The sequence below is a fragment of the Rousettus aegyptiacus genome, unplaced genomic scaffold (assembly GCF_014176215.1).
Source record: "Rousettus aegyptiacus isolate mRouAeg1 unplaced genomic scaffold, mRouAeg1.p scaffold_m13_p_7, whole genome shotgun sequence".
Lineage (NCBI taxonomy): Eukaryota > Metazoa > Chordata > Mammalia > Chiroptera > Pteropodidae > Rousettus > Rousettus aegyptiacus.
This window is the reverse complement of record NW_023416310.1, coordinates 112,978,436-113,001,653: the sequence shown is the minus strand read 5'-3', so window position 1 is coordinate 113,001,653 and position 23,218 is coordinate 112,978,436. Positions and strand designations below refer to the sequence as shown.

Genomic DNA, 23,218 nt, shown 5'->3' with positions numbered 1-23,218 from the left:
GAATGAAAAATATCTTGAAAAAAGACCTTGAAGTTCATTGCACTCTATAACTCATGCAGACTGATGCAGTGGAGGAAAGACAGGGGGGTAATTCTGAGTAAATTCAGTATTTTTGTCTGGAGATTTTCTCTTTGTACCATCTCCGGTATTTGTGTCTTAGAGGACAGAGGCAAATGAAAAGAGAACTATTTCATTCATAACATGGAATTAATTATCTATGAATATGTAGATACCATTACTGCCAAGAAATGAATGTTTCTGAGCAGTCTTCCCCAAGAGAGCGTTTTGCCAGGCAGGCATAGAGGGAAGCAGAAATGGAGGATGTGTCCCTGCCCTCTAGGTTTTGACTCTGTCATCGATAAGGTGACAAGGAAGGGAATGCCAGGGACGCTGCCCACAGTCATAGCTCCCAAATGTGTTCCCTCCTGGTCCCGTGGCTGGATGGAAAGGATCCCAGTGCCTCGAGATCTAATTATAGGAGCTGAGATGCTCAGGTGCAAGCTGCCTAATTACAAAAGCCCAGGGTGCACGTGCTCTCAGGAGGTCCAGCAGTGTTAAGGATACTGAAAAAAAATCATTTTGGCAGCAAATTTAAATTCGATGGACTCCATGAGGGGCTGCAAATGCAGAAATGCAGTTTAGCTTTTCTTTAAAAATAAAGACATGTGAAATCTCCACCACAACTACAGAAACCTTTGAATTCAATATTTCAAGCCAAATCATCATGCAAGTTTCACAGGACTGTGTGAAAATGAATGTGCATGAATAGGGCCCTTTAAAAGCTCGGCAGAAGTTCACACCCTTGATAGTTTGGTTGATGGCAGTAGTAAACACAATTGCTCTTTGTCGTGCAAATCAGTTAAAAAAGGTTTTGTTTTCTGGTATCCCGCATCATGAAACTTTTTTCAAATACAGCTACTTTTCCCCTTTCATCTGTGTTCGATTTCTCTGAAAATAAAAATCTCAGGTGCAATGAAGCTATTTTGCATCTCCTTCAATATCACATTCTCCCCATGTAATTGTGCAGAATTTATTGTTCATGGCCCCAGACCAAGTCCTTCCAATTTCCGTCTTTACAAACAGCAGAGCCTGCCTTTTGCACATGCCACCAAGCCTGGTAGTCACACAGTGTTGCTGTCAGAAGGAGATGCTTGCTGAGGGGCCTGGGGACGTGCATTGCATACTGTGTCATCCCACCTGCCCTTCCCATTTGGGGCTGAGGCCCCACATTTTTTCCAAGCCAAATTGATATTCTTTTGAAAGCAGCATCTGGCTCTTTGGCAGCTCCACAGAAGTTATCTTGGTCGTTTGAGAGTTTCTCCTGCATTTATCACATGGTTTAGGATATTGAAAGGGTTTCTGGCATTTTAATGTCCCAGTTTCTGGGCATGAGGAATGTGAAAAAGCTGAAGTCTGTTTGTACTTGCAAAGCCTCTTTGAAATATGTGAGGCTGAAAATAATTTTTTCCCCACCTAAAAAAAAGTGTCTGACCTGTGTCATACCTGCATTCATGGGTGATTTTTATACTGCCTAATTTTAATATCTACATATCTGCTATTTATGCTGGAGAGAAACATCACTAGGGGTTGCAGAGAAGAGGTCTTGAAAAATATTCACTGAGAAAACTGAAAGAACATTTTGAGTGTTCTTAGTTTACATATTTCAAAACTCAGGGATATTTATTGAGCAGCTCTGATGTTCCAGGCAGTAGGTGCCACATCAGACACCATGTGTGTTAGTCAGCTCTGGCTGCTATAACAAATCTACCATTGTCTGGGTGGCTTGAATGACAGCCATTTAATTCTCAAAGTTTGGAGGCTGGAAGTTCAAGATCAAGGTGTCAACAGATTTGGTTTTCAGTGATGTCCTTATTCCTGGCTTCCAAACGGCTGCCTTCTGGCTGTTTCTTTGCAATGGCAGAGAGAGAAGTTTGGTTTCTTTTCCTCTTCTTGTAAGGACACTAATCCCATCATAGGGTCACCATTCTCATGACCTCATCTAGCTTCCAAAGGCCCCACCTTCAGACATCGTCACATTGGGAGTTAGGACTTCAACATACAGAATTGTGGGAGACACAGATGATCATTCCCCTGCACCCTGTCGAGAAGCTCATCAAGTACTTCATCATCAAACCTCTGAAGGCTCACAGCCCGGCCACTCACATTTATTAAACAATTTATCATGTGGGGTACATTCAGCTAACTTTGATTACTTAATCATAATTTAGTATGCAATTCTGGATATTTTCACTGTTTCTTGACTGACATTTGTCCATTTGTTTCTCAGTAATTAGATAGCTGCAGGGGTGTGCATCACCATGTCTGTACCTTGCTCTGTCCATCTTCTAGCACAGCATTTATTTATGCAACAAACACCTACTGTGGACCTACTGTATGCCAGACACAATTCTGGACACTACAGTGAAAGGAAATGGCTTTCTTATTGGAGCTTACATTTGTGTGGGCCAGATAATCAACAAACAGCAGATTGAAAAACATTTGTGCTCAAGGGCAAGTAAAATGGGTTATGGGGTCATGACAGTCATTGTAGATGGAGGGTAACACTTAGGGTGGGTGGCCAGGGAAGCCCTACTGATGAGGCGACATTTGACCTGGGATCTGAGAGTTAGACATGAGAAGGTCTTGGGAAAAAGCTTTTAAGACAAACAGGAAACAGCAAGGACAAGGGCCGTTCTCCCAGCCCATTCACAGGACAAAGAAACAAGGAAGGCCAGTGTGCCAGGCAGAATGAGTGATGTGGGGCAGGGGCAGGGTGGAGAGGTATGGGATGGGGTGGGGATGCTGTGAGATGGGCTCAGACAGTGGGCGTGACCACAGCTTTGGAGGCGATGGAGGGGAATTTGGTGTTTGTTCCAAATACAGAGGGAAGCCATGGGAGAGTTTAAAGCAAGAGAAAAATCGAATCTTACCAACACTTCAGGCTTATTTAATAAATAGCATGGCGATAGTAGTGTTGGAAGCCTGTATGTAATTACATGTAATAATCACGTGTGTACTTGCTATGATGTGAACTTTCTTTCCATATGTTTGGTTAAAAGTTAAAAGAAATAGTGCACGTAGAAGGAACAAATGAATTATGTACCTCTGTGTTTCTAAGAGTTTTGTATTCATCATGTAGAGAAGATCTATACATTTTTATCCTTGTGTGGTCATAAATTATTGTTCACTGCAGTGGGACATGCCAATTTTAGCTAAAGTCACCTCTTAATTTTGATTGTATATCCCTTGTGGCTACATGTCAAAATATGACATATCAGCATAGGTTAACCTGGATTTAATGAATAGGAAACCATGGAATTTATATGATTTGGGGGCACACGGGGGCTTTTCTAATGCCAATTCCAAGGATAAGTGGCATGGCGGTTATTTGATTAATTGGACAAGCATAAACTCTGGCTTCGCCTGCCTGCCTGTCATCTGAACACAAAAACATTGAAGATGAGTTGACTTAGCATTCCAGAATTAAAATCCTGACACTTCTTTTACTGTTAACAGAATATTTTGCTTAGCATTACACTGGCTTTTAGATAAGCATTGACAGTGCCCAGCATATATAATCCTTCCTTACAAGTGAGGCATTTTCCAAGGTATATTTCAAAAACACTTGGCTCCCTGAAGTTCAGGTGTGGTGGAAGCCATGCCTCTGTGATGAAGCCATTTCATAGTTTCTTTATGAACCTGTCTTCTGCTTTTATGGAACTGGAGAATACCATATGCTCAGGAGGTTCTTACCAAACTTTTGTGTGGACATCAATTATGCAGTACTTTTACCCTCATGAGGTGATGCTTTTGCATGTGGTTTTAGCTCTGTATCGGTTTTGTTTTGGAGGACCCAGAGACCTGGGTTGGCTTGACTTTGAAGGTGATGAAGAGGGAGGCTCTAACCCTGTGGGGATTTGACTGGGCTGACTGTGAGCCCAAGTGACACGCTGAGCCACTGGAGTGGGCCCCTCAGCCCGAAGAGCTGGTGTTGAGTCTGTCTGCACCTCACCTCCAGGGAGTAAAAGAAATAAAGACACTAAGATGTTCATAACTGGCAGGCTAGACCCTTTCACTACCATTAGGAGGACCGACCACTAAAGCACACCTAACACATTTGACTTTAATTCATATGTGTTTTTAAATTCTGAAAATTGATTGCTTTGTAAGAAGCTCAGTAATAAAACTTAGTAGTAATTGAGCCAAATACTCAGCCCCCGATAGAACCTGCCCTACAGATTTTAATGTTTTGTTATTCATACCAGTTTTTCTGTCATCACATAACTATACTTTATTGCTTTTTTACTTGAATACCATTTTACAGTGCAGGAGCAGTTTCTTAATTTTTTCGAAAATCCAAGAAGTATATATACTATCAGCGTGTTTATTGCCCACCTTACAGATAGGACACTGATAGTTTTTCTGAGGTTGGTGTTTGGCTTGGTGTGGAACTGGGTCCCGCTAGATGTGCAGATTTTAAGCTTTGTGCTTCTAGCCACACTCCATACTGCCTTTCAGTTTGCAGGGAGAAACTGCCAAAGTCAATGGAGCTGAAGTCTTTCCAGCTCAGGAGGGAGGCATAGGATAGTAAATATTAATCTAGAATGTTTTAGGATTTCTTTTGCACTGGTTTATTAGGAAGTTCAAGGTGATCAAGAAGGATACATACAGCCCTTCTCAGGACTAGGGGCTATTTGCATTGAGATAGAATTTATCTTTTTTAGAGTTAATAGAATAGAATTTAAGGTTTTGTTCTTGCCCTATTTTGTTGAATTGAGGACACATAGAAAGATGGTTGGATTAGACAGGGTGGTAATAAAGGGAAAAGTTGAAAGATTTAAAACCTTTTTCTTACGCATCTGCATTTTTTATATTTAATGAAAATTCTCTTATCCTTTTAAAAAATCTTTATAAATCCTAATAAAAGGGAAAGCATAATGAGGTAAAGAAACTTGCTGTGGCATGTGACTGCAAGTAGGACAGGTCTGACTGAAAATATGTTTGAAAACATGTTCCCCACCGGAGTGAGGTTCCACCTGTTAGTCTTCCCTCCTCATTCTCCTTCAAGTGTGCAGTCCAGTGGGTCCTCTCCTCTTGGGGTTATGCCTCATCCCTACTCGAGCTGACTTCTTAGCCAGTCAACACTTCCCTAAGCCCCGAAACTGTGTTTTCAAAGACTGTTTTCCCTTGGATGGTTCATGAGAAAACCCTGTGATGAAAAGGCCAGTCTGTAAGTATCAAGTGAGTGAGCAGGTACTTCAGAGCCCTCGGTCTGCATTGCCTTTGCTGGCCAGGTGCCCCAGACCTGGCAATGCCAGCAGCAATTTTAGCTGCCGTCTCAACATCTTGCTCTCATCTGGGCTTCCTGGTGCTCCTTTAATGTTATAACTGGGGCATCTTCTCTGCTACTACTGCTGATGACTAGGAAAGGGGTCCATTACTTGGTTTTCCCTCTACCCACACTGAGGGTGGGCTTTGGGGCCGTTCTGAGCTTTTGAAACTTAGCAGGGTATACTAGTTGAAATAGAGTGGTAGCCTCTTGGCTGGATTGGACTTTCTTGGAGTAAAGGAATGCTGTAATCGCTGGGCAGGAAGCTCTCGCTTTGTGTGGAGGGCTGTGTTGGGGACTCCAGAGGGGTGGAATTCCAAGTCATTTGTCATGTTTTCTTTCTTTAAGGAGATTACAGTGTAACAGGGGAGGCTGTAAGCAGTAATTATGGTACTTAATAACATTGAGCAAACAAATGACTACAGATTTAGAAAGGTCCAGCAGAGAGTAAGGATCGAGGTGTGTGGCCAGGGTTGAGGGGGTCAACAGAGTGTGGTCAAGGGAAGCAGGCTTCCTGTGAAAGGGGACCGTAAACTTGATTGGATAGCTACCAGCTATTAGGAAGCCATTCTAGATTTTTGAGCAGGAAAGTAACATAATGAAGATGGTATTTCTTTTACTTAATTAAAAATGTAAGCACTTATAATTTTTTCTCTTAAGAGCAAAATAGATTCATTGCAGGAAAATTCAAAAGTACAAAAACTATAAAGAAGAAAATAAACATGTTGCATAGTCCCATAACCCAAGGAAATTAAATCCTTTGAACATTTGTTACATTTTGGTCTCTTCAGTGCATGTATGTATCATGGGTGAAACCATGGGGGGATTTTGGATTGGAGCCCAGCCTCTTTCCGCGCCAACTGTTAGCTGCATGATGTCTTTCAGTTGCTCTCTCCAATGTTTATAAAATATGTGAGAAATAAAATCTAAGCTCTCTTTGTATTATTAGTCCACAAAATGGTATAGATTGTTTACTCTTTTCTGAGTCTTCTGTAGAACACATTTGCTCAGTGAAGTTCCAGTCTTTTTGCTATGTACATGCTTGGACATTGTAGTTTGGGAGGTTATTGACCTCTCTAGGTTGTTTTTCAATTTAAGGAAACTTTACATCATTGTGACTGTTGCTGGAAGGCTGGGATTCTGGAGAAAATGAGATAAGGGGCCAGGTGGTCTGTTTGGCTGAAATCTGTGGGCTTAAAACCATACGATGGCCTGAGCATGGTGGGAAAGCAGGCAGGTGTATACACTCGCTCAACCCAGGTGTCATTAGGTCCTCTGCTATATTCTGTTTCCTCTGGAGGACCCCCCGGGGGCTACTGACCCTTCTGACCTCGGTCTTGCACTGCCTTGCAGAAGAATGAGGTCTGTATCGTCTTTCCCTATCCTGCTTTAAGAAATTTTCCCTTAGTGACTTGGTGAGGATTTTGGGGGGATGAAAAGAAGTAAAGCCAAGAGTTTTATAACTTGAAACATTGACTTTTAATGTTTCTTTTTTACCCCTGCTATTTCAGAGTCTACAGAGACCCAGATCAAACAATTACAAAACAAAAGCTACAAAGACACTCAAGGTTGAAGCTGAGATTACCATTGTTGACTTCTTACTAGGCTATATCTATGAAATGCCTGATTTCATATTTTCCCCTTCTCCCCATATTGGGATCATACTCTGTATAGTTTTAAATCTTGTGTTTTCACTAATATTGTGAGCATTTATCATTAAATATCACTACATCTTCTTTGAAAAACACTCATAAAACTCAGTCACATAAATATCCCATGCTTGTTTAACCATCCTTCTATTGGACATTTCAATTTTTTTTCCTCTTAATATTCTAGCTGTTACATGAATATGTGCTATGGTGAGCATTCTTGTTAGAATTCATCGCACAGATCATTGATAATGCCTTTAACAAACATACTTAAAAATAAAGTTCCTGGTTACAGAATGTAAGGCTTTATTTATATGGTTTTTGATATGTCATCAGATTTCCCTTCAGAAAGATTTGACCTGTTTTGCTATCAGCAGGAGCGTGTGAGACCTCCTGTTTTTCTATACAGTTTTGGTATTGAGGATGATAGTTTTTAGTTGTTTGCCTGTTTGGTAAGGAAAAATGGTATTTCTTTATTGTTTGTTTTTTCTTTTTTTTTAATTAGTGGTGATCTGAGCTTTTTTCGTATTTGATTATTTTTATTCCCTCTCCCTTTTATTTTTATTTTTTGTGACCTACTGTTTGTGTCCTAACTCAATTTTTTTTAATTTTAATATAGTTGGTATATAATATTATATTAGTTATATTTTTTTTTGGTATACAATAGTGATTCGACATTTTTGTACCTTACAATGTATAATACCCCACTAATTTTAGTTATCATCTGTCATTATACAAACTTACTACAGTATTGTTGACTATATTTCCTTTCATCTTTTCACTCATTTCTCAACCCCTCCCTTCTGGTAATCATCCCTTTGGGCTCAGTTTCTATGAGTCTGTTTCTGTTTCTGTTTGTTCATTTGTTTTGTTTTGTTTTGTTTTGTTTTTAGAGTCCACATGTAAGTGAAGCCATATGGTATTTGTCTGTCTCTGCCTGACTTCCTAACTCACTATTAGCTGTTTTTTAAAAAATCATTTTCTTTATTTCTAAGAACTCTTTATGTATTAAGACTAGCACCCCGTTTTTATGCATTTTATACTCTTCTCCCAATTTATCTTTAACCTTTTAACTTTGTGAGAATTTTATGATGTATAGAAGTATATAATTTTTAAATGGTCAAATCAGAATTTTTTGTATTCTCTCTCATTGCTTTAATGATTGGGAATGTTGGCTCCTTCCAAGATCACATAAATATTTACCTATATTTTTTTCTTGTTTTATTAGTTAAACAATTATTCTTTAATCTGTCAGAATTTATTTTGAATATGTTATGAGATATGATAAGCCTTTGCCCTCCCTCTTGCCCTCCAAATATTTTACCTATTATCCCCAAACTCCAAAGTGGATTTGTAATGATCTGAAGTTAAATTTTTTAAAAGTTGATATAACGTCCTAGGGCAGTCCTAGGGATATTAAATATAAGGAATCAGATGTGACAGGTGGACTACAGGCTCTTCTAATCTAGGGCATTGTGAGGGTGGTGGCGCCATCCATGTTAGTGGGAAATTCAGGAGCAGGATCATTGTCAGGAAAGAGGTTGAAAATTTTTCTTTAGCACTTTATTTTTTCAGAGCCAGTTTTAATTAGAACCATGTCAGTGATCTCTCTTGGTGGATTGAACATCTTTCCATGTCAGGAGGTAGAGTGAGTGGTTCAAGGGACAGAGGGGAAACCTGGGCTTTTGAAGGCCATGTTTCTTAAAGTACCCTCATTGCTACCAACATCCCCACTCCCATAATGCTTCTTTACTTAGAACTTATCTTTGTAACATACTTTATGGTTAACAGGTAGCTGTTTAAATAGCTATAACTTATATCTATTGGTTCACTTGGTTCTCAGAACAGCCTATGTAGAAGGCATGCGTGCACTGTTATGTCCTTGTTTTTGAAGATCTGGAAACTTGTATTGAAAGACAGGTGTCTAGGGTTGCACAAAATGTTTTCTTCTTCTTACATTCAACAAATGCTCATCAGGGCCCACAGTATGCTGAGCAGCAGTAGGTACTGAGGGTGTGTAGATGTAAAGGGAGGTTCCTGCCTTTGCAGTGCTTAAGCAAAGTGACGGGCAGAGCTGGAGGTAAAACCCAGACCCTGTGAGACCAAGTAGTGACCTTCCCACTGCCCCATACCTTCCAGTTTATGCACCCATAAACTTCTTGACTGAGACTGGTTGAAAAATGATGAGGTGCTTCACTTATAGGAATGTGGTCATCTTTTGTTCACTAAGAGTCATCATACACTGCTGCAGTCATTTTATTTAATTGGTGTGGCTGGTATGAATAAATATGATTTATTCATACTTGAGGGCTCCTTGCACACTGATGGTATTCCTGGATAGGGAAAGAGGTCAGTTTGTTCAGTGAAGGTTACGTTAGTATAGCCTGGTGCAGGTTGCTGGTACTTGGGTGAAACATGCTTCCTAAGCACCCTTGTTTGACAGAGTTGGTATAAAGGAAGATTGGCTCTTAGCCTGAGTATCCTTAAGGGTGTTCTACTTTGTACATACCTGTGACTCCACAGGGGCCTGAAGATTAAAATCTTACTAGAGGAAGTTGGCCATAGTACCAGTGTAGAAAGCGGTAGTTGGCACAAGGGCACGTATGGTTGATGGTGGTATGGAGCAGTGCAATGCCTCGTTGGTGGTCTTGAGGATGCTCATTTGGGGAACATGATGATCAACAGGAGAATGGACAATAGGACAAGGAAGAATCCGACTCCTTTTCTTGATCAGACTTCACTTTTTAGAGTTAGAATTGGTTAACAGTACTCATCTATTAAAATAAAAGGAAACTCAACACGAGGCAGTTAATGTGGATGACATTTAATACTTCATGCATGGTGAACTCAGGTGACTTTAATGGAATGAGGGAGCTTGGGTAATAATTAGATCAATGTTGCTTTCTACCTTGGTTTCCAGTGTATACCTTTCTGGGACTATTATTAACACTAGATCAAAAGCCAGACATCTATATTTCTTGGTTGTTTTGTAAAGTGTAATTTAGAGTCACTTAGTCTTTTCATTTTAAAGAGAAATGTTTTCTTCATTGATATCTGATATAAATGTGTCAACATTATTATCCCACTAGAAAGTTTAGTTTCGTGGATAAAAAAACAAAAAGGAAAATTAGGTTTATGTAGACTTTCACTGTAAGGGGAAAAGCTAGTTATTCTAATGTTGTTGTTTTATTTATTTTTATTTTTAAATTCTGAGTTGAAAAGGGATTAGGGTATTCAAACACTGAAGTTGGGAAGAAATCAGATCAACTGATTTTTGTCAGTTAGTTTTAATGTCTATGTATTTTGTTTTGCATTTAAGTCTATAGTCATATGTTTGTTAATTCTATTATATGTATGTTAATTTTCTGTATATTTTATATGTAGTGCCATTTTATATTTCCATTTCATCTTACATTATTATTCAGTATACTTTTATGTGTTCCAACAAAACCACTGTTCTATATGTGTTTTCTGATTGACAAGTTGAGTAAAGAAATTGATTTTCTTTGGCATAAAAGTAAGTATAGAGTCACACAGGAAAACCTTTGGAAACCAAATAGAGTAGTCGCTCTGCCAGTGCTAATATTTCAGGTTTTCAAGCTGCTTACATGACTAGAGTGATACCCAGTCTTAGAACAAGCATTTGATATTGATTTGCCCATCTAAAGTAACAAGTTACTGCTTCACTTCTTATTGAAAATTAAATCAAAGTAATTCTGTGCCCTATTTAATAGGTATCATGAGAATTCCCCTGCATGATTTATGTGCTGCATTGTAGCAAGGATAAATGTTGAAGAATCATAAGACTTTAGATAAAGATTGTGTATTATTACTACATAATTTTGTTATATAGTAAATCTTAACTTGATATACACAAAAAGCTTTTGCAGAGGTTCTTAAAAGTTTAGGGGCACATTGTATTATAAGAATTCGCATATTTTTTTATTAATCTTGATTAATTCTTAGGCCATATGGCTTTTATTGTCCAATAAAAAAAATCATAAGTGGGAAATACTGACTGGCTTGCAAAACATAGACCTTTTTGCAAACCAAAATTGATGATCATTCAAAGCTGGTATTAAAAATAAAAATTCTATATTGTTTTCTTAAAATTAAAATGTGAAGTTATAATTAGGTGTTCTATATTTCATGTAAAAGTCAGACAGTTTTTTTTTTTTTTTTTGCATATTTTACATTTATTTCCAGAATTTGCCATCTGGTAAATAGCTTGATTTCAGAGAGTCGAAAGTAACTCAGATGTTCCAAATACAATTCATAATTCATGTATCTCATACTGTGTGTGTGAGTGTGTATCGTTGTAGCTCAGATATTTAAAATAAATCCAGAGTTATTCTTTAATCTTTTTCTTCTGACCCCTCCTACTTCCCCAGGGCCATAGGATTTTTAGGACCATATAGTTTTTTTTTTCTTTTTACAATAAATAACATTTATTTCTTGCTCATGTTGCACATTCATAATGTATTAATGGGCATGGGGGTTCTTTGTGACACTGACTCCACTCAGGAACCCCAGGTGAAGGGAAACACTATGCTCTGGGATTTGGAAAGGGAAGGAATATGGGCATAACATATGCAAGGCAATGAGTACTTGTCCTCAAAGAAGCTCCCAACAGTTATGTGTGGAATTGTGTGGAAATTGTCAAGCTAATTCCAAAATATGTATAAAAAATAGAAAGAGACAGGAATCCAAGACAATCTTGGAAAAGAATAAGGTTGTGGGACTGACTCTACTGAATATCAAGACTATATTATAAAGCCATAGTAATTAAGACAGTAAAGTTTGCATGGGGATAGGCAAATAGACAAATGGAATTGAAAAGAGAGTCCAAGAACAGAACCACATGGAAAAATAACAAACTCTTCAACTAATACTGCTGGGTCATTTGGCTCACCATATGGAAAAAAATAAACTGATCCCTATATTTACATCAAAATCAGTTTCAGATTATTTTTCCTGAACTGAAATTGATTTCATGCATAGTACGAGGTCATGGTCAAGTTTAAGTCATTGAGTTGATCCAGATCATTAATGGAATGTAGATTAGTGATCAAGTTTAATACAACAGTGCCAGAATCTCAGAAATCTCTTTTGGGCATTCTTCCAAGCATTGTCCTTTCTCTTTTCTTCAGAGATAACCATTATCCTCAGTTCCAGGACTGTAGTTTGTGTTTACTTGTTTTTGTACATCGTACAGATAGGATTATATGGTACTCTTTTCCCTATTGTTTCTTTCACTCAGTATTCACATTTTTGAAGTTTATTTGTGTTGCATGTAGCAGTAGTTCTTCAGGAGTGCTTCACCTCCCCAAATGTGGAGTATGCACATAAATTACTTGGAGTTATTCTGCATGGGAGATTTATCTGTTCTCTCCTATTTTTAATTTACTTTTTTATACAAATATGGGCTCATGGATATTTCTTTTATACTTTGGGTTATAATCTGATGCTGCTTTATTTTGTTGCTCAATTGCTTCAGCTTTGGCCATTGGAAACCTTTTCAGTTGGCTCCTGTCTCTCTTTGACATGAACCCACCATTGTTGTGGTGCTGGTATTGTACTTTGGGCGGATACTCAGGATGAGATTAGGAAGGTAAAAGACTCCTTTTAAAGGTTCTGAATATGTATTACAAAATGTGCAGTTGTTCTCAGGAACTCTGTCCTGATCTGCACTCCTTCCAGCCATGTGGGAGATACCACTGTCACCCAATTTTTGTCAGGATTGAATATTAGTTTTCCAACTCATTTAAAAATAAAAATTTTCCAACTGGGTAGGTAAAAATGGTTTCATTTTTATTTGGTTTGCATTTCTTTAATTATTAGTGAGAATGTGCAGTTTTCACATGTTTACCCTTCTTTCTTTGGTGAATTTAATATGCATGAGAAAATAATTGACATGGATAGAAAATGGCATATTGGAGTTGTGAAATTACCAACATTTTTGTAGTATAAAGAGATGCTGTTAGTCACAGTCTTTATGATTAAGAAAATGTAATATACCTTATATTAATATTAAGGGATGGTTTTACACTTACTGATGATATTATCCTGCTCTGTAAGACTTGTGAATACTCTTCAGAGACAACTGCTTAAAATATTAGTATTTGGAACAAGAAATGCATGTTACAATCTGAAGGATAATTTTTTTAATCTAAAATTCCAATTTAATTACTCACTTGAAAAGAAATAATAAATATAATAGTATTCCTCAAACAGCAAGTAAAGTTTGACTAGACAAGGAGACACTTTTACACAAAATCTTGTGTATGGATGAAATTAGAAGGTAGGAGGATGGGACAGGGTGAACAAGGGAGTAGAATAGATAGTTAATAAGAGTAGAGCTCAGAGTTCCAGGAGGGCCTTGGCAGTTCAGTAAACCCTTTCTGAGGTTACCTGGTAGTACACTATAAAGTGAAAGTTCCAGATACTTCTGTACCCAGGTTTATAGTCTTACAATTTTGTATTTCTTAGAATAAGCAGACAAGCTGAGCCCATAAACAGAAGTTCCCAACTTGGTATCAGATGACCTGATATCTTCTGAGTTTTCCTTGGTAATCAGAAAGAGTATTTGTCTGAGACTCAGATTATACCAGAGTGGATGCTATTAGTTGCTATCAGGATGAATACAGTGATTTTTTTTTTGCCTGCCTAAATACAGAGGCATTACTGAGAGATTCAGAAAGTCCTTTCTCAATGTGGAGTTTGGTTGGATTAAAGTCTGTAGGTTAGCTTTGTGGAAAGAGTGAGACTGAGGAGGGTAGGAGGGAAGGGGAATGGAGAAAACTGGCTTAGCTTGGTAGGAGAGCCAGACATATTCCTGTACTATATTGACTAACTCTTGCCTTACATTTTGCATGTTTACAGGTAGTTCGAAAGGGGAAGAATGAATAAAAACTTTACACTGTCAGTGTTTTGAAAATAAATGCTACATATTTAAAAAGTAATGTGTACTTGTAAAACATCCAAGCAAGACAGGAATATAAATTCCTTTCGGCCCCTGGCACACCATCATTTACCTCAGAGACAACTATTTTTAAATTTATATATATCTCGAAACATACACGTTCTTTTATGTAAAAGAAACTGTATTGTCCATGCTATCCTGTAGCTTCTTGTCTGTGCATCATACATATGTGCTGGGTATTCTCCTTGTCACTGCATTTAGGTCCAAGCCCCCATGGTTGGCAAGGTATGCAGCACTGTCACTTGTTAACTAGTCTTCTAAGTATGATATCTAATTGGTTTTAAATTTGTTTAATTTTATAATATAAATAACACACCTGAATGGTGTATTCCTATATAAGAAATCCCTAGGTTAATGTCAGTTTTTAAGAGCAGCCTGTTCAGGCTACCTATCTGCGATGGGTAAGGAATTATATTTCTTTCTGCATGTTAGGTATTTAGTTACCTTCCATCCAGGTGATTAATAATATTTCATCCTGGCAGAGCATTTTAACATTTTCTAAAACTTCTGCATTCACTGATCAGTCAGTGTATGGATTGGTTTTGCAGCCCTGCTTGAGATGAGGTCCTCAGGCTTGGAATGGGTCTTACCCAACCTGTCTGTGGCTGGGCCTTGCCTAGGTCTCCCCGTTCCTGGCCCAGTGTTAGTATCTTTGAAGGTCCTTGGAAGTTATGGGCCCGGTGGTAGGAAATATTCTTCTTGTTCAGTGGGAGGATTTGCTGTGTCTTCCTTCTTTTGTAATTCCAACTTGACCTTGAATCATGTGCTGCTTATTCAGGAAAGCTTCAAGTTCAGTAATTTTCTGGTATGCTTTCCACTGAGATATGATAGTATCTTCTGTTAATGCAGATAGACTTTTATTTGCAAAAGGACAACATGACACTTCCATGTCTCTTTGTGTAAATCATTAAAAAATTATTTGGTAAAACCTAGTTTTTTCAACTCCTTGAGACTGCTTCTTTCAGAATGTACCTGAAAAGTCTTTCTATATCACAGCATGTGCTTTCCTGTCCTGAGATGAGCAGACAGATCTACTCAAAGTATTTCTTTTCCTTACTGGCTATTTAGTGACAAGAGGGAGTTGGTGATTCATGTGTACATCCATCTATCTATTCATTCAATAAACAGTAACTGAGTGCCTATTGTGAGCCAAGCAATGTTCTTAGCTAATTTTGAGAGGCGTGGACTCTAAAGTCTGGTGAAGGAGAAATCCCTAAAGATCCAGAAAGCTGGGAAATCAAGATGGAAACCCAGAGAATGGAATCCTCGTGCTAACTCAGCAGAAGGCTAATTGCTTTTGAATTGGCAGAGATTAAAGACAAGGAGAGATGTGAGATGTCTCCTTCCATCTCTCCTTATGTTATGGCATTTATTGCCTGACCCTATGCACCCTGGAGTACCTAACTCTTTGTTCTGTGCACAGCATTTGAGAAAGAAAAACCTTCCTTATAGGCTTTCTTCACATTAATAAATGTATCTTAATACCACAGACATTGGGTTTACTCTGTTGTGTATGGGAAACATAAAGAAACAGAAAAAGTAAGGAGTAGGGGAAGAGAGGAAAGAAGGCAAAGAGGGAGTGAAGACATTTTAAGATGACATGAAGCAAATATGTTGTTAGAGTGAACTTAGTATCCTCTTTACAACATTCTCTAAAGAATTATGATAATTATCATCGTGTGTAGGCACCCCCATAATATGATTTTCCTAATGTTCTGGGGATCAAATAAAATATTTTTATGATAGATTACATGTCTAATTAAAATTGGGACTTGTGAGTGATACATCAGCCATAGAAAGACCCATTGTGTCAGAACACACTGTATTATATGGATATTTAGAATTAATCATCTTTAGTGTCATTAGCACAGAATGAATTATAGAACTGTAGAGTTCAAATAATTCATAATTCTTAACATCTTTATCTAAGTTAGGCTTAGTTGACTACAGAGTTCTCACTATGAGAAGTTAGAAGAATGCCCACAAGCATCTCTGTGTCAGGGTGGGGGCCATGGGCACATGTTTGTGTCCAGCTGGTGCTTTGTATATAGCAAATGTTAAGTTAGCACTTTTTAATAAAAATATATTATTTAAAAATTGTTTTTAATATTCAGAACTATGAAGCTTTGAATTAGAATTCTGATTCTAACAGTTATTATTGAGGCAAATCACTTAAATTTTCTAAGCTCCACTTTTTCATTGATGAAAGGCCTTTGTAAAATGAGCATAAGAATGTTTATGGCACACAGATTTTGTTTCATTTTTATGTTTACATGTTCATGTATTGTGTATGTAAGGACTATATAACAGGTTTTTATGAGAGGGATAAATAAGATATAAAACTTTTTTTGCAAACTCTTCAGCACCAAAGAGTTTCCCCAGTATTACTGTTATTATGATTCTCATATTTGCTCTGTAACCGTAAAGGACATTATAGGATCCAGGATCGAGTAGATTTTTGTTCTGTTTGTTCAAATTGTGGTATGTATGTAGGCTAAATTTTCAAAAGGAAGGAGAAAAAAGTTAAACAATCATTTGTTTAAAAGGCATATATTTTTAAAGTTTCCTTTTTTTCAGTGCCCACCTGTGCTAGGCAGTATTCTCAGTACTGGGAATACAGTTATCTTTCAGATGATGAGGATTTTTAGTGTCTTCTTTCTTTTCTCCTGCCCTCCTTATCCACCGAGACTCCCAGCTAAGCTGATCACCTGCCCTGTACTAAGACACACCATTCTTATCTCCAAACAGGGTCTCTTTCCCTCTTGATGAGTTCATTTCCATTGTAATAGTTTCCATCCGTGTTGTCTACATGGCAGACTCTCATGGTTGGCCTGTCTGATTAGACATCAGAAAGCATATAAATCCTTTGAATCCTACCTTCCCATAAAGTTAGCTCTGTTTGTGTTCTTTCTAGCCTGGGGCTAGTTTTGTACCTCATAGGTAAATTATTTTGGTTCTACACATGGCAGTGGCCCAAGCAGACTCTTCTCTCAGAAATCCTGCTTCAACCAGATAGTGCTTTTTTCACTAGTGCTTCTGGGAGGAAAGAAGTGAAGGAGTTGGACGCAGAAAGAGCAGGGACCGTTCTTTACTGGCTAACGTTTGGGGCTTCAGGGTTTCTGTGCCCAAGAGCCTAACCCAGCTGATGTTAGGAAGTCACATGAGAGGACTCAGTCTTCCTTCTGCCTGCATACTTAAGGTACCATGTCCATGACCCTGAGCTCATGGGTTGCATGATCAAAGTCAAAGCAGAAGCATTCTCTGAAATAGGCCCCTTCTTGTATATGGTTTGAAAATTCTTAGAAGCTAAAGTTTAGAAACTGATGCAGTAAAGTGAAAATGAAATTTACCTGAGCGTTGGGTGGAGGAAAAGTAATTTATTGGCTTGAACACAAAAAGCCCTGGGAGTCAGGCTCCTTCTTATTGGGACCGTGGGTTGATGCTGGCTCTGTACTTCTGTGGGCAGAGCCTTCTTTGAAACATTATAAGTAGGGACTGTACAGGTGGGTCGCCTTGGGTTAAGTGCCTGCTTTAGTGAGGCTCCACTGAATCTTTACATTGTACCAAGGAGATGATGGGAAATCAGAGTAATTGCTTCATCCCAAGGCTCTTTTATATTGTAAAGGGGAAAAATGCCATTAAGAAACTCAAATTAAGTTCTGCGGTTGATACTGTATGGAAAGTCGCTTTGAAAGCTGCTTGTCATGCAGCCTGGTGGTTTATTTATCATGAACAATTCCATTAGAACTCGACACCTGTTCAAATGGCACCAACACCTAGGGTCCCTTAGGAAAAGTGTTTAACCCTTGGATATGCAAAGCTGTCAGTAAAGAACTGAAAAGCATCCAGTACTATATTGCAGCAGTGGCTTGTCTGTGCTAACTCTAAGATGCACTCGCTGTGGTATCCCCTAATCCTTAAGGAACTCACTGTACAGAACTCAGGGATTGGAGTATTAGTTAATTGCTAGTGCTGACTCATTGAATCACTTATCCCAGTTATATTGCATAGGTTTTAGAAGAATTCTTCATGTATACCAACCTAGGCAGCTTAGAAGAATGAGCTGAAATTGTTGTGATCTGAAAATTCACACCCTTCTGGTTGGCATTCACTAATGGGATGGGGCTCCCATTTGTCAAAGCCTGTCATTGAACATGTTCCCTGGGGAGCCAGCAGAGCAGAGTCTAAGTGTTTGGTCTCTGGTGCCAGACTGCCCGTGTTCAGACCCCAGCATTGCTGCTCACTGGCTGTGAGACTTGGACAGTTAGTTAACTGCATTGGTAGATGGGGATAATGTCTCCAGATTTTCAAAGACTCCATGAAATAATGCATGTAAAGTGCTCTGTGCAGTGGCTACATGAAGTAATAAAAAGGAGTTATCATTACTAGAAAAATTTAATATGGGTCTGGGAAGAGGGCCTAGGTCATCCCAAAAGGCTGTTTTTCTTTGGAATATCTATGGGTTAAAGTTGTCAATGGGCGTTTGTTACTTTGTGACAGACACATTTCTGTTTCCTAGTGTAACAAAAGCTGTGGTACAGGAGACTTGATTATGGCACAGAACACCCTCGATCCTATTCCCATACTGGTAGAACAGATCAGCAGCCCTAGCGCTAAAGTCTGTAAGTGCTCTCACTTTAAAAATTAAATTAAGATTGAGATAACCTTTGTGGTCAGAGACAAACAAGTAAGGTTGCACTGACCTTTTTGAGGTATCCATGGTAGAAGTAACACTGGGGGTCACACTTACAAAGCTGCTCGTGAGCCAGTGACGTAATGTTGCTAGGGGAGAATAGAGTGAACAGGCATGCAGCCAGAATTCCATGACTCAAAAAGGAAATCCTGGTATGAGTAAGCAGGGGCATAGTAAAGTGCTTTAGTATTTAAGCGTTGGTTATGTGCACTGTTGAGCGTTTCTCATTCCTAAGCAGATCTTTAACTACTGCCAACCTCACCGTTACTCTCACCACCAGCATCACCACCATCACCCTCACCATCCACACCACACCCTCCGCATCATTTTCATCACCACCACCAACCACCCCTCTCCCCATAGCCACCACTGTCACCATCACCATATCTTCATGACCAGGATAACCACCACCACCCTGACCACCACCCTTGTCACAACTACCACCACCACAACCACTGCTACCACTATCATCCTCATCAACTTTATCACCATGATAGCACTCACCAACAACCTTGTCACCGTCACCACTGTAACCACTACTATCATCATCACCCTCACCATCTTCACCACAGCCACCACCCTTATCACCACCATCACCACCTTCATCACCATCTCCACTCCCACTGCTCTCACCACTACCAACACCATGACTACAACAGTACAGGCCTTGAGGGACTCCAGTTGGGGGAATCCTTGCCTTTTCACCAAGGTCCATTTCCAGCCGCCTTCTCTTTGCCCGACTTGCTTCAGTCACCTGCTCACTCCCTTCCATCTTTCAGCCCACCAGCTATGTACATTGAGGAATCAAGTATATTTCAGCAGCCTTGCTTTTCTGACTTAAGAAAGGGTTGCTGAATTTTTTTTATTGTTTGCTTTATAAATAACAATGGATGTTAATTAGTTTGACTCATTAAAGCAATTGTTATAATTTCACAGTGTTTGATTAAGTTTCTTTAATTACATATAGTTGCTGATGTTGCTTCTTGGAAGAGCAGGAGAGTTTCTGGGAAACATTCTTCTCCCCTCCACTTGGTTCCTTTTCTTTCTGTCTGCCACTGTGGCCACCAGTCCACATCCCAGGGGCAGGTTAGCATGTGGTACCAGGGCCATGAATGTGCCATGACAGAAAAGACTGTCTCTTCTATGAGCAAGCCATTCAAAGCCAGGCCTGATGCAAGCCGTAAAGAAACTTTATTCATTTATTTATGCCAGACCAAACCTGCTTTCAGGAAGGGATCAGATAAACTTATGTAGGATGAGGTAGTGATGACAGCTTAGCAGTGGAGCAAACCAAAGAAATGGAACTTTAAATGTGAAATTCCGGCTGGTTAAAGAAGTAAGATGGTATGGGGAGAACAAGGGCCACCAAAGGCCATTTAATATTAATTTGTGTCTTGTACTTTTAAGCCCCCTTTTTTCCCTTCTTTCTCTTCCACCTGCCCAACTCAAAGATGATCTCTTTCAGGAAGCAATCTTGATTCCTTGTGCCCCCTTCCACAGGGCCCTGACCACACAATGCCAACATTTTCTGCTTAGAATGGCTCCCTTCCTCCTCCTCTGCTTCTCCCTTGTCCCTTAGACTGTCAGCTTCTTAGTGGCAGGAAAGGCCAGTCACAGCTCTAATTGTGTCCCCAGCATCTAACACTGTGAAATTCAGGAAATGCTTTTAGACTAAAATGCATCGTATTTCTATAATTCAATATTTTTAAAACATGGAGAACAGAACATACTGAATTTCTGTAATTCAATATTTTTAAAACATGGATAACATTCTTCAAAACAGGTGAAAAGTTGTTCATTCTTTTCTCCTTGAATTTTCTTGTTCCCAGACCCGAACCCTGGAGACACACCACTATGTAGGATAATGTTCTTTTTTTTTTTTTTTTTAAAGACTAAAACACTGATGATTCTAGTCAAGAGACGCAATTAGCTGTATATACCCTTGGCTGAAAGCCTCCTCCGTAGCAAATGCATATGAGTCAGCACAGGAGGGAAGAAAGCTATTTTTCCTATCCAGCTGGGTCTGCTGGGTCAAATCTGGGGCTCAGCTTGAAGGGCAGGTGGCACGAGCTCCAGCGGCTTTTTCTCCAGTGGGGCAGTTTGGGCAAGGGTTAGAGCGGGCTGACAGTGAATGCATGGGATTTGATGAGAGCGATGATACCAGCAGCCCTAGCTGGCTTTCATTAGACTCTGTAACTTCTTTATTTCTTTATTTTCCCTCTATTCCAGTATTCTGTTACATGGATGTTGTGTGTGTGTGTGTGTGTGTGTGTGTGTGTGTGTGTGCGCGTGCGCACGCGCGTATGTGTGAGTGCATGCGTGCACGTGCGTGTGTGCATGCACATACGTGCTATGGAGGGAGATTGAGTTTTGTCTTTTGTTTTTTGGAGGGAGCATAAAAAATTATAACGGCTCAGCCTTTATTCTAGAATTTTCCTTTTACTTCTCTCTGCATGGGAAGTAGCTTCCTTTCATTTGTCGGTTCTGTTTTGCTGTTGTGGGGCTTGTACTCACTGTTTATTGACACTGCAATTATAGACACTGGCGTGTGGTGCGCTTGGCTCACAGGCAGCTCCCCTTCCCTGGACAGGGGTGAAGAAAGTGCTTTGGACATTGCCCTTCCTTCTACATTAATGTCTTCTTTATGACATCGTTTTAATGATCAAACTCTTATCCTGAGTTCCTTGATCTTTAAAAAAGTTAACCTAATCTATCATCCCTGTCTTTCTCCAAGAGACATTGTAAGTATAATTATGGGACATATATGTGAAAATTTTTGAGCTTAGTGAAAGAGAGAAGCCATCAAGTTCTAAGGTATCACCATTATTTATTTCCCTGATGTTACCATATGATCAAGAATACATTAATTTTGGAAATGACGATACTATCACATTTGGGCATCAATTCCTACTCAACCAGCATAATTGGCTTTTGCCTGAACCCTAGAACAGGGGTCCCCAAACCTGGGACATAGACTGGTACCATTCCGTGGCCTGCTAGGAACTGGGCTGCATAGCAGTAGGTAAGTGGCAGGTGAGCGAGTGAAGCTCCATCTGTATTTGCAGCTGCTCCACAGCACTAGCATCACCGCCTCAGATTATGAAGAGAGATTCTCATAGGAGCACTGGTCCATGGTGCCAAAAAGGGGTCCGCTGCCTTAGGAGATACCTCAATTTATAGATTAAAAACAAATAAATGGGAAATGATAGAAGAGGTTTATACATTTTTTCATTGGCTTTTGTCTTTAATTCTGGAAATCAACAGCTTTTAAAAGGAGTAGATTACAAAGCTCCATTTCCTGAACTGTTAAACACTTTCAATAAAAAATAAATAATATGATGCAGTTGGCTGCCTCCAGTTTCCTAAGAAATAAATAAATACCTTTAATGGCATACATTGGGGAGGGTGATTCTTGTAATTCTCAACAGAAATCAGGAACAACTCTACAGACTATAGAAATTTTACCATCTGCTAATAATAAAGAAACATAGCTCATAATACAAGGCCTCTCACTGAGTCTGATGTATGTATTTGCCAGGATCTGGAATTCTATACAGCTTCAGTCACCAGCCCCAGGGGAGCTAACCTGACTGTCAGCCTGTCATGGTGAAGGCTCCTTTGCTTCTAAAGCCAATGGCATGATTCTCACATTGCTTGAATGGCAGAGTTGGGAAGAGGGCCGAGTTTTACCAGTGACACTCAAGAGAAAGGCACTCTCCAGGGTTGTGGAGACCTGCACAGATTTCACTTGTAATTAGTAGGATGGCAGATTTGCTGTCAAGAAGATACTGTCTTTATGAGTCAAAACATTTAGTGTTGGTAGAAGAGATCAAAACTCAGATGGTTAGGGAGAAATGGGGGATAGCAAGTCCAGACTTTCTCTTCCAATGACATTTGCTTTATGTGAGTGACATTTTAGCTCCCTAGACCTGATGTGACGTGTGGGGGTTGTGGTTCCAGTTAAGGGTGTAAGGAGTGGGTGAGTTGCCATTTGGAGGGGCTGCATGCTCAGTGGAGACCAGAGGGCTGCCCATCATGGAAGGAAGAGGGAAAATGCTGGGAAGGAAGGTGTTGAAGGGAGATGATTGTCATTTTTGGTCATTTCAGTTTCATCTGATGGTGCAGAGGTTACTGTATGGCACGGGCCTCATGGTGGTCCTATAAAAGATATCCAGTGCATTTCTATTGGTCAGTTATGTGTACATGGCCCCGGGGATGTTAGAATCCTTGGTGTTAGGCTCCATCAACTGGATGTTCAGGCAGGACCTCCTTAGAAAACTTTAGATGGCGGTGGTCTGCATATTGGGATACTTTCAGTTATCTTCAAGCCTAAAGGGATTGAGGAATGAGGCAGGGTTAGTTAGGGAAGAATAGCTTCCTCCTTGCCTCCAATCTCTGTATTTAGAAGTGATCCTTAGTCTGTCCCTGGAAATGCAGCTAGTTGACATCTGCCTGCGTGACTTCAACATTTGTCCTGATGCCTTTGCCTTAAATACCTAACCCCATTGCAACATGGGTGGGGTTCATAAGTGTCTTTTCGCTGCTACACTTCACATTATCCTTCT

General features: G+C 39.4%; 1 protein-coding gene across 9 annotated transcripts in view; it reads left to right on the top strand.

Annotated features, from left to right (window-relative positions):
• The window catches only part of AFF3 (AF4/FMR2 family member 3), a 500,129-nt gene that overhangs the window by 89,678 nt on the left and 387,233 nt on the right, over positions 1 to 23,218 (top strand). The window lies entirely within an intron of this gene.